The sequence below is a fragment of the Phoca vitulina genome, unplaced genomic scaffold (genome assembly GCF_004348235.1).
Source record: "Phoca vitulina isolate PV1807 unplaced genomic scaffold, GSC_HSeal_1.0 scaffold36, whole genome shotgun sequence".
NCBI classification, from domain to species: Eukaryota; Metazoa; Chordata; class Mammalia; order Carnivora; family Phocidae; genus Phoca; species Phoca vitulina.
Window position 1 is genome coordinate 7236451 of NW_022589739.1, and position 12111 is coordinate 7248561.

General features: G+C 35.2%; 1 protein-coding gene across 3 annotated transcripts in view; it reads left to right on the forward strand.

Moving 5' to 3' along the window:
* Nucleotides 1-12111, forward strand: part of SBF2 (SET binding factor 2) — a 450441-nt gene that overhangs the window by 210730 nt on the left and 227600 nt on the right. The gene's annotated exons all lie outside the window — the stretch shown is intronic.

Below are 12111 nucleotides of genomic sequence, written 5' to 3' on the forward strand. Positions count from 1 at the left end.
ATACTTAATGGAAAAAAGTGTGGACATCTTTCCAGATTTATAGTTTGACTTTTCATATGTCTTCTCTTCTAAACAGTTTCTTTGAACTAATACCTATTTCTTTTAAAGGTTGTATATGAATACAAAACAATGGAAAGAGAACTAGCCCAAGAGTTAGAAGACTTGACTTATTAATCCTCATTCTACATTTTTTTAAAAGATTTTATTTATTTATTTGACAGAGAGAGACACAGTGGGAACAGGACCACAAGCAGGGGGGAGTAGAGAGGGAGAAGCAGGCTTCCTGCTGAGCCAGGAGGCCGATGTGGGGCTTGATCCCAGGACCCTGGGATCATGACCTGAGCCAAAGGCAGATGCTTAACAACTGAACCACCCAGGCGCCCCAGTCTTCATTCTACATTGAATGAGCTTGTATGATCATGGCAAGTGATTTCATGTCTCCAGTCATGAGATTCCTTGTTTGTAAAATGAAGTAGATACCTTCTAGTACTATATTGTTTTTATTATTCTATCATGTTAACTACATCTGATTTTATACTTTTTTAAAAAAAGATTTATTTATTCACCTTAGAGACAGCACTTGAGCGCAAGTGGGGTGAGGGGCAGAGGGAAAGAATCTCAGGCAGAATCACTGCCAAGCAGGGAGCCCAATGCTGGGCTCAGTCTCACGACTCTAAAATCTTGACCTGAGCTGAAATCAAGAGTGGGACACTTAACCGACTGAGCCACCCAAGCACCCCTATAGTTTTTTTAAAAGTATAATCTCTATACCCACTGTGGGGCTCAAACTCACTACCCTGAGATTAAGAGTCAGATGTTCTTCTGACTGAGCCAGTCAGGCACCCCTAACTACATCTGATTTTAGAGATATATTTTAATTTTGCTCATAGTAGATACAAAGTTTTTACCCAAATTATGATCCACAGAATACTATTCTTTGTCATCTGAATAAGGCCTACTTTTTAGACCAATATGTCTAATATGATCAAATGGCCTATGTCTTTATGGAATGTTTCAGTATGCCATGTTACATGATCATTAAGGTTTCAACATGTATTCTTTATTTATTTTTTAAGATTTTATTTATTTATTTGACAGAGAGAGACAGCGAGTGAGAGAGGGAACACAAGCAGGGGGAGTGGGAGAGGGAGAAGCAGGCTTCCCGCGGAGCAGGGAGTCCAATGTGGGGCTCGATCCCAGGACCCTAGGATCATGACCTGAGCTGAAGGCAGATGCTTAACGCCTGAGCCACCCAGGCACCCCTCAACATATATTCTTTAAAAAAATAGATTGAAATCTTGGATCTTAGTGTCCAGCATTATAAACTTCTAAATTAGGGATTCTAGGGAAGTCCCTTTTATTTACGTTAAGCTGAAATTATGAATTTGTAAACTTCAGTTCTATGATCTTATAACTCACCAAATAATATTAACATAATTTTTTCACCTAAAAATGAGTTTAATGTTTTATCATTTCTAATCTTTTTTACCAATTTTAACACATAGTGGAAAAGAACTTTCAAAAGAACCCATTGACTTTTGTGACTCACAAAATAATATTCTTGAATTTATGAGAACCTAATTTCGAGTTGGTTAACCTTGTTAGAAAGAAACAAACAAGAAGTTTATCTGCAGTTTCCTCATACAAAAGTTTGTACTCATTATCTCTTTTTCTTCAGAGATAAGGATTAGCTTAATAGTATTTCTCATAATGTTGACATTTGAAGTCAGTCCTAGATGCTCTTAATAATCTTACAAGATATACCAGAGAATTCTTGAGTACTATCTAATAATTGATTTGAATTAATTATGTCTTGGGGATAAAGGATGAGGAACATAGTACCAGTGACCATATTCTTCAGTTTATGATGATTAATTTATTAACTCTGATTTATTCACTGCATATTAACTGGAAGGTAAAAGGTGTTTAAAAAAAGATATGCAGTAAGAATTACTGAAATAAAAGATGCCAAAAATCAAAGCTTCAACAAATTATCATTATCATGTTTCTTATATTAAAAAGTATATTACAAATTAATCTATTTTATCCACTAATAATGTGAACATAGGCATAAATAGTATTTAGTTCATATTTTTAAAAGGTATATAAGGGCTAAAATTAGGAAAATGAAATAGGCAGGATGGATATATACTAAAATTCAAGCTGGTCATGTATATAGCATACTGCCTTTTTCTAAGCTTGACCTCTTTGGATGCTTTGACTTGTCTCATTGTTGGATTTCTTCTTTTCCCTTTCCCTTTACCTCTGTTCTATTTGTCCTTTAAGTTCCAGCTCACTGCTGTGGGCCTCACTGATTTCCCTTCTCAGAGTTTCTCAAGCACTTTAAATATGAACTTCAAAGTGTTACAGTATTATTGTGCACTTATTGCTGTTATTTCACCTGTGTTGGTTTTAGCACTTAAGCTAGAATATAAATTTCCTGACACAAAGAACTGCACCTTATCCTTCTGTGACACCTGCTATGTGGCCAACCATTTAGTAAGTGTTTAATAAATAAACATACTGATACGTTACTGTTTACTTTTTAAAACTTTAAACTTTTTGTTATAAAGATAGTACAAGAGTAAACATTTTAGCAAATTATTTTTCACTAGATATGTGTATATTTTTATGTGGTATATGTCAACCATAATCCCATGACCCAAAGACAAGTGCTAAGAAAAATGCTTATTTTTTTGGAGTATAACCTTCCAGGCCTTTTCTCCTCCATATTAAAAATGTAAACATATTTAACACTATATACTGTTTACTACTTTTTAAACTTGTTGAATTTAGTATATTCCTATGTCATATTTATGGTTACCTTTAAATTGTTTTTATAGCCATTTTGTTGCTTTTTTAAAAATTGAAATATAATTGACTTTATAGCCATTATTTCTAAACAGAGCTTTAACTTCTTGTCCTGTTCTTATAATAATGGAAAAAACACTTACTGAAAGAGGAATGGAACTCACATTTATTGAGCCTTTAAAATACGCAAGGCATATTGCCTCCTGATTACTACCCATTCCTTTCTTCCATCTCCAGCCCCAATCTGTATCCTCTTTAGTTTTCTAAACTCAATAAATGTCATTACTATCCATCCATGTGTTCAAACAAAAAACTTAGAGTTACCACTTATCCTCCCTTTCTTTCACCCTGCACATTCTAGCCATCAGCAAATCCTGTCAATTCTACTTCCAGATTGAATCCTTAATCATCTACTTTTCTTCTCTCTCCTGTTACTACTCTACTGTACATCTTGCCTGAACTACAAGGCTTCTAACAATGCCTTCCTCTTTCTACTTTTGCAATCTATTCTCCATTCAACATTAGAGTGATTTCTTTCAAAACAGAAGTGAGAATAGCCTCCTTGCTTAAAACTCTTCAACAAACAATTTAATAAAAAATGCACAGAGGGGGTGCCAGGGTGGCTCAGTTTGGTTAAGGGGCTTACTCTTGATTACGGCTCAGGTCATGATCTCAGGGTCCTGGGATCGATTTCTGCATTGGGCTCTGCACTCAGCAGGGAGTCTGCTTCAGGATTCTCTCTCTCCCTCTGCACCCCCTCCCCTGCTTGCACACACTCTCTCTCAAATAAATAAATCTTTAAAAAAAAATGCACAGAGGAACTAAATAGTCTTTTTCCCAAAGAAGACATACAGATGGCCAAAAGACACATGAAAAGATGCTCAACATCGCTCATCATCAGGGAAATGCAAATCAAAACCACCATGAGATATCACCTTACACCTCTCAGAATGGCTAAAATCAAAAAGACAAGAAATGTGTTGGCAAGGATATGGGAAAAAGGGAATCTTTATGCACTATTAGTAGGAATGTAAACTGGTATAGCCACTGTGGAAAATAGTATGGAGGTCTCTCAAAAAATTAAAAAGAGAAATTAAAATTAAAAAGAGGAATACCATATGATCCAGTAATTCCACTACTGGGTATTTACCCAAAGAAAATGAAAACACTAATTTGAAAAGATATATGCACCTTTATTTTTACTGCAGCATCGTTTACAATAGCCAAGATATGGAAGCAACCTAAGTGTACATCAAGAAACAAATGGATAAGGAAGATATTCCAGATATATAGTGGAATATCCAGTCATAATAAAGGATGAGATCATGCCATTTGCAACAACCTGGATGGACCTAGAGGGTATTATGCTAAGTGAAATAAGTCAGACTGAGAAAGACAAATATCATATGATTTCACTGTTGTGGAATCTAAAAAACAAAACAAATTAATAAGCAAACAAAAAGCAGAATCAGACCTGTAAATACAGAAAACAAAATGATGGTTGCCAGAGGAAAGGGGGTGGGAGGATGGGCAAAATGGGTGAAGGGGACTTCAAGTTATAGAATAAATAAATCACAGGAATAAAAGTCACAGCACAGGGAATATAGTCAATGATATTGTAATAGTGTTGTATGGTGACAGATGGTAGCTACATTTGTGGTGAGCAATAGTTTTCTTCATAACTACTTAGGTTTTATATATTCTGGCTGCTTTTGTGTTTCTTAAAATATACCAAACTCCTTCTTATCTTAGGTCCTTTGCATTTGCCTGTGTTTCTGTCTGAATTGTGCTGTCCTGAGATTTCAAGAGACTAGTTGCTAGTCTTGCAGATGTCAGCTCCAACTTCACCTTCTCAGAGAGGCTTTCTTTGACCTCCCTTGCTCTATTTGTCTCCCCAGTCACTCTCCATTGTTCATCTTTTTTTTTTAAATCTCCATAGGACTTAACACAAAGGACTTATTTTGCTCATTTGTTTATTCATCTTTTCATTTGGTCTCCCCTACCAGAATGTGTGCTTCATAAGAGCAGGGGCTCTGTCACTACTGTAGCCTTAATGCTTGGCACTTGGTGGACACCCAGTAAGATACGTTAAATGCGCAAACAAGTTTACATATCACTAATCATTTTTTATAGTTTATATGCCAACATTGTAACCTCTCAATCTCTATTTGCTTGTCCTTTGAGAAGTTTGAATTAGATGTTTTTCTAAGGTCCCTTTTAAAAACCTTTTCACAGACCAGTCTCTGGACTCAGACCTTAGTTCTATAAGTTTACTAGAAGTATAACTTTGGGTAAATTACTTTACCTCTTGCTATGTAAATTTTTCCACCATGGGTAAGTCATGAAAATAGCACCTACTTCAGAGGGTTGTTGGAAGGGTTTAATAAGATAATGCACTTACAGCTACAAAAATATAGACCTATGGGAAGAATATAGATCTTTGTCTCTTTGGTTGACTTCTAAATCCCCATCACTTGCAACCATGTCAACATATAGTAGGTGTTCAATAAAGGTTTTATTTGCTTCAATTTTTATTATGGAAATTCTTAAACATATAGAAAATTAAGTGACTAATTTAATGAACTCCATTACACTGTATCCACCTTTAAAAATTTAAAAAATAAAAATTACCAGCATTTGTCAATCTTTTAAAATCTAAATCCTTGATTTTTTTTTTTTTTAGGGATAGGCATTTTAATGTAAACCCCAGACACCGTTATTTCCCCTATAGATATTTTAGTATGCATCTCTAACTGATAAGGGCTTTTTTACATATCATTCTACCATTATAATATTTAACAAAATTAATTATGACTTTGAATAGTTCCTTAATATCATCTGATATCCAACTTATTGTCTCAAAAATGTCTTGGTTTATTTAAATCAGAATCCAGGTAAGGTATACACATTGTAATGTTGGTATTCCTTAAATTTCTTCTGTAACAGTCCCACTCTTGGGACTGTGGTGGAGAAACTGGGTCATTTGTCCTATGGAATGCCCTACATGCTAGATTTGGCTGATTAATTCCCCATATTATTATTTAACTTGTACCTCTATTTGGCATATTTTCCATAAAGTGATAATTAGATTTAGAGGCTTGATTAGATTCACATTCAATTTTTAAAGCAAGACTATTTCAAAGATTGTGCTATACTTCCTATCAAGAGGAACTTAATTTCTGGTTCCTCTGTTTTTAGTAATATCAAGATTGATTTGTGGGTTTGAGGTAGTGCCATCCTTCACTTAATGGTTTTATTATCTATTGATGATCCTTGCTAAATACATTATTTCAATAGGAATTGCAAAAAGGTAACTTCCTCATTCTGTTATTCCTTCTGCATTTATTAACTGAGTGAAATTCATCTATAAAATAGAACTTTTATCAACTACACTTCAATATAAAATACAGTAAATTTAATTACTTACTCCTTTTTAAAAAAAAAAAATGTTCAAAATAGTAGATTAGTACCCTAGCAATCATCACTAGTGACCACTTAAAAAAATTGTCATTATGGACTCATGCATTTTTGTGTGTTTGAGGAGTTTCAGTCAACTGCAATTTTTATTCATTTTGAATAAACTGAATGTTTCTGTTATTCCTTGACACAATAAGATGAATAGGCTCATTTTGTACATTTTTCTGACCCAGATATAGAATGTCATTTCTCCAAGGAGTTCTGGTTTCCTGTACTGGGAGGTAGTATTTAATAAAATTTTATTGTATGAATGAATTAATTAACACTGATATGATGCTTAGTATAGCATAGAGTATATGTTAGTTGTTATTTTCTTTTCTATTTTCACATTAATTAGTCTTGAGCAGTGATTCTCAAAGTGTGGTCCCTGAACCAGCAGTATCAGCATCACTGGGTAACTTGTTAGAATGTAAATCCCCACCTCAGACCTACTAATCAGAAATACTAGGGATGGGACAGAAATCTGTTTTAACAAGCCCTGCATGGTTTGATGCACACTAAAGTTTGAGAACTGTTGATCAAGAGTAGAAGTTCCTAACTCATTTAGTGAGAAGGGACCACAAATATGCTAAATATTTTCCTGGGGTAGCTGTGCAGTACCCTAGCTCCCAGCAGCCTTGTCTGTTTTCTCATCTTTTCAGATCTTACCTTACTTTATGAAATATGAGAATTAATGAAACAGATATCAACTAGAATAATCTATTTATGAAATAAGTATTCTGTTTGCCTAGCCTTCTAAGGATATAGAACCTATGAACATAAACATACTTCAGTTTCACACATTTTGTATTTTAAAATAGCTTATGATAGCCTTTTCCAATGTATATTCCATAGGGCACTAGATCCTCTAAATGTTCTGTAATAAAGAGGTTTCACTGGTCCAGTAAGTTTGAGAAATATTTTATATCTCCTTTGCTTAGCATTGCACAAACAATATTTGCATATCAAAGTCTGAGAAACCCTGCAGTAAAGAAACCTGTTTAACTTGGCTTTAACTTACTGTTTCCAAAATTCTTTGATTAGAAGACCTTTTTGCTAAGTAGTATTTATTAGCTTTCAGCAGAAAACACTTTGGGAAATGCTGCCTTAGTATATCTTAAAAGAATAATAATTTATGGACTATGTGCCACTTAAAAATAGGAAGCTTCCTGGGTGAAAATATAGTAGCTCTACAAATGAATTTGTTCTACCTTCAGAATACTATAGAACCCAGGAGCTGTTGAAGGGGGAAAATATCTGGATATTGTCTTTGCTAAAGGTAAATTCAATTCTGAACTGAAGACTGGTGGCCTGATTTGTCTGAAGGCTTGTTATCCTAGTATGTATATTTCTCATGTAGTCATTATTTTCTAGACCGATGCAAGGAAAAACCAGGTTTTATCATGTGGACATGTCAACATGATTAACAAGAAACAAAGTAGCTTTTCAGGGAGAATTATAGACCTTACAGAATTTTGCAACTACTTAGACTCTTTTATTTGCAATATTGGAAAATTTAAAAGTCCTTAAATTGCATAACAGGCAATTTTATATAGTGGTGCGCTGTAATAAATTGCTTGTACTTCAAAAGCGAAATGTAGAACTGGTAATTTTTTACTTGTAATTCCTTTTATCCTCTTTTTTTTTTAAGACTTTATTTATTTGAGAGAGAGCGAGAGAGAGCACAAGCTGGGGGGAGGGACAGAGGGAGAGGGAGATACAGGCTCTATCCCAGGTCCCTGGGATCATGACCTGAGCTGAAAGCAGAGGCTTAACCGACTGAGCCACCCAGGTGCTCTCCTTTTATCCTCCTTTTGAACCAGAATGCTTAAAGAAATATTGTAAGAAGAGTTTTAGCATGAAATAACATTGTTGAAAATGAGCTTGGCACAGAGATGATACTGGATTCAACAAGTCTTTTCAAGGTAGAAAAGACAGGAATCAAGCATCAAGAACGCAACAAAGATGAGGTTGACAGATTCAGCCTGAGTGACAGGACAAACTTCCTGAATATTATGCCTAAGGAGTCAGCTCATAAAATCAGTAATATAATAATTCTTAGCATTTTTGTCTCAGGATATGTTTAAAGGGCAATAGTATTTTTGGGGCAGATTGATATGGTGAGTACTAATCTATCCCATATTATTGAAGCACAGAGACTGTGACCTACATAGAATGTAAACTACATAGAAGCTGAGAATTCCACTAGCACATGTAGTCCACAGTAATAATGGGCAGAAAAAAAAATCTATAAATGGGCAAATTGTGGCATGTGCTTGTGATAGGTACAAGGGATAAGGTAACTTTGTGAGACAATTCAGTGGAGTGTTTAAGATAAACTTATATCTTTAAAAAAAAGATAAATTTGTATCCTTAATGGGACCTACTAGAACTGGGAATAATCTTAGGTTAGAAAAAGAGTTGCAGATGTTGTTCGGTGAGATAAAATATGTGAAAATGTTTTCTGCTATAAAATACTAAATTTCCGGGCTTCTGGGTGGCTCAGTCCATTAAGTGTCTGCCTTCAGCTCAGGTCATGATCCCCGGGTCCTGGGATCCAGCTCCACGTCAGGCTCCCTGCTCAGCGGGAGCCTGCTTCTCCCTCTCCCTCTGCTGCTTGTGTTCTCTCACTTGCTCGCTGTCTCTCTCTCAAATGAATAAATAAAATCTTTAAAAAAATATTAAATTTCAAAGCATTATTATAACATCTATTACATTCATAGCCTATGTTTTAAATTTCCTGCTTATTTTTAATTTTCTCCTTTTTTTTTTTTTTTTGTAAAGATTTTATTTATTTATTTAATTGACAGAGAGAGACAGAGAGAGAGGGAACACAAGCAGGGGGCAGTGGAAGAGGGAGAAGCAGGCTTCCTGCTGAGCAGGGACCCTGATGCGGGGCTCGGCTCGATCCCAGGACCCTGGAATCATGACCTGAGCTGAAGGCAGTCGCTTAACCAACTGAGCCACCCAGGCGCCCCAAGTTTCTCATATCTTTTCAATATGTGAAAATCTATCATTGTAAAACACAAACCAAATAAAGCCAGTATCATTACATAATTGTTACAGAAAAACTGTTCTAGCAGAGAGAAGAGGCAGTATTCTCTTAGATGATAAATTATTTATAGTAAAATTTTTTTATAGAAAATTTTTTTATCAAAAATACCACATTACTGTCTCCTGGAACAAACCTTATTTTAACCAACAGTTTTTGGATTAAAAAAAATTTTTTTATCATAGTAGTACATTTTGCTTTGAAAAGAGGAGTATGAATTTTCTCTAAACTTGTGACATTGTATTCTTGTAGGAGAGCTGTTGGAATTAAGAATAACAACATCTTATGATTTATAGTACATTTACAAAGTAAAAGCCTCTGTAATAAAAAGTGATGTAAATAAAAATGGAATTGCTTTTACTTAATACTGATTTACATTATATTTGACCTTTTTTCTTTTTTGTTAATAACTCTTTCATTTAGTGAATACTTAGTTAAAGAATAGCTTTAAGAAATGACCAATGCAGGGCGCCTAGGTGGCTCAGTCGGTTAAGCATCTGCCTTCAGTCAGATTATGATCCCAGGGTCCTGGGATTGAGTCCCACGTTGGGCTCCCTGCTCAGTGGGGAATCTGCTTCTCCCTCTGCCTTTCTCCCCCCACTTGTGCTGTCTCTCTCTCAAATAAATAAATAAAATCTTAAAAAAAAAACAAAAAAGGAAATGACCAATGCATTGTATTTTGTGTTTTGGTCCAAGTAGGTGAATAGTCATTTATTTGAAATGGTTATCTCCTTAGTCAAGCTGGCTTCTAATGGTACTCTAGGGCATTTATCACAGTCTCATAAAATGGATAGCTTTATCTCTTTGAGGAATTTTAGTCATTCTTTTGTCATTTCAGATTTGTTAGTAATCCATGAAGAATCATTATGTGTGGACATCTTTGGCAAATTTATATTCATCACATTTTTATTATTTCTAAGGATTTCAAAAACCAACCTTTTAGCTTTTGCTTTGTAACAAATGAAAATCTTTCAAGAGCATAGGGACCTTATGACACATATAAAAAGTAAACAGATAGTTCCCTTCGGATATGTGCATTCCATAGACATCTAATACTTGGTTATAGTTCACTGTACTAGAAAATATACAGGCTCCAAAGGAGATAGAAAATATAATTCTTGGCCTCTATGACTGGGGGAAAAAAGACTTCCCTTAGTAAAATACCCAGAAAACTATTCCAAGAAAATTCATTCCTGCATGTATGCAGTGAACAAATATTCAGAAAGGATCAACCATGTGCCCAGCTCTTGTTTTAGGAACTGGGAAATTACCAGTGAGCAAGACAGAAATCCTGGTCTATACAGAGCATATTCTAATGGAAGAGACAGACAAACAAAAAACAAGTGAAATGGGTAGTATGTTGGGTGGTAACAAGTGCCATGGAGAAATATAAAGCAAGGAAAGAGGATAGGGAATGTTAGGAAATTGCAATTTTATTTTATTATTTATTTTTTTAAAAAAGATTTTTATTTATTTATTTGAGAGCAAGCTAGAGAGAGAGAGTGTGTGTGTGCAAGCACAAGCAGGGGGTAGGGGCAGAGGGAGAAGCAGATTCCCATGGAGCAGGGAGCAGGATGTTGGGCTCGATCCCAGGACACCGGGATCATGACCTGAGCCGAAGGCAGACACTTAACCGACTGAGCCACCCAGGTGCCCCGGAATTGTAATTTTAAATAGGGTGCCAGCAAAGGCTTAACAGCAGAAGTCACTTGAATGAAGACCTAATGGAAATGAGGGAATTCATCATTAGAATATCTGTGAAAAGAGTATTCTAGGGAAAGGAATAACAAACAGTGGTTAGCTGGGAGCATGTCCAGCATGTTTGAGAGCAACAAGGAAGTAAAATGGGGCTAAAGAGGAATAGGAGAGACTGAAGGAGACTGTTAAAATAATCCAGACAAGCAAGCAATGATGGTGGCTCATAGTATTGTGGTAGGAGTGGACATGGTAAGCAGTCAGGATTTGCTGACAGTTTGGATATGGAATATGAGAGAGGAATCAGGGTTTTTGATCAGCCAAATGGAAAAGAGGATTTCCATGAACCGAGATTGAAAATACTGTGGGAGGAATGGAGTTCAGGGAGAAAGACTGGAGCTATGTTTTGGATATGTTTAAGATACCTGTTAGTCATCTAAGTGGAGCTGTCAAGCAGGCAGTTGGATATGGCGTTTTGTGGCATTTTGAGGAGAGGTTTGGTGGGAGAAATGAGTTTGAAGATATATGATACATTGGTGAACTGTGCTGAGAAGTAAGACTAGGAGAAAAATGAGTAAAGGAAAGGCTTCAGGAGGGAAGATAGACTTTTGAGCTGGAACTTTGATTAATGGAAAAGAAAGAGAAGAGGATTCTAGTTAGGGAAAATGTCCTGGCATCTTAGAATATCGTCTAGAGATAAATCTGAATGCTTTACTACCTTGTCTTTTTTTTTTTTTTTTTTTTACCTTAAAGGTTTTGTAATGTATCATAAAGTATTATGGAACAGTAAGTACACAGGAAACATTCATTGACACATAAATGATAATAATAGTTTTCAAAGCTTATTTCATTAATCAGTATTTTTAGTCATTGAAATGTCAGGTATTTTTTATTATAGATGTTTTTATTGTGCTAAAAAATACATGACATAAGATTTGCCATTTTAACCATTATTAAGTGTACTGTTTAGTGGTAGTAAGTATGTTCTGAAACTTAGTTTTGTGTGTAAAGATATTTTCTCTTCTCAAAACATCAACATTGTTGCTTATGAGCAAAAGGAATTTAGAGCCAGTTGGGCTTTACTTCTAAGAGGATTG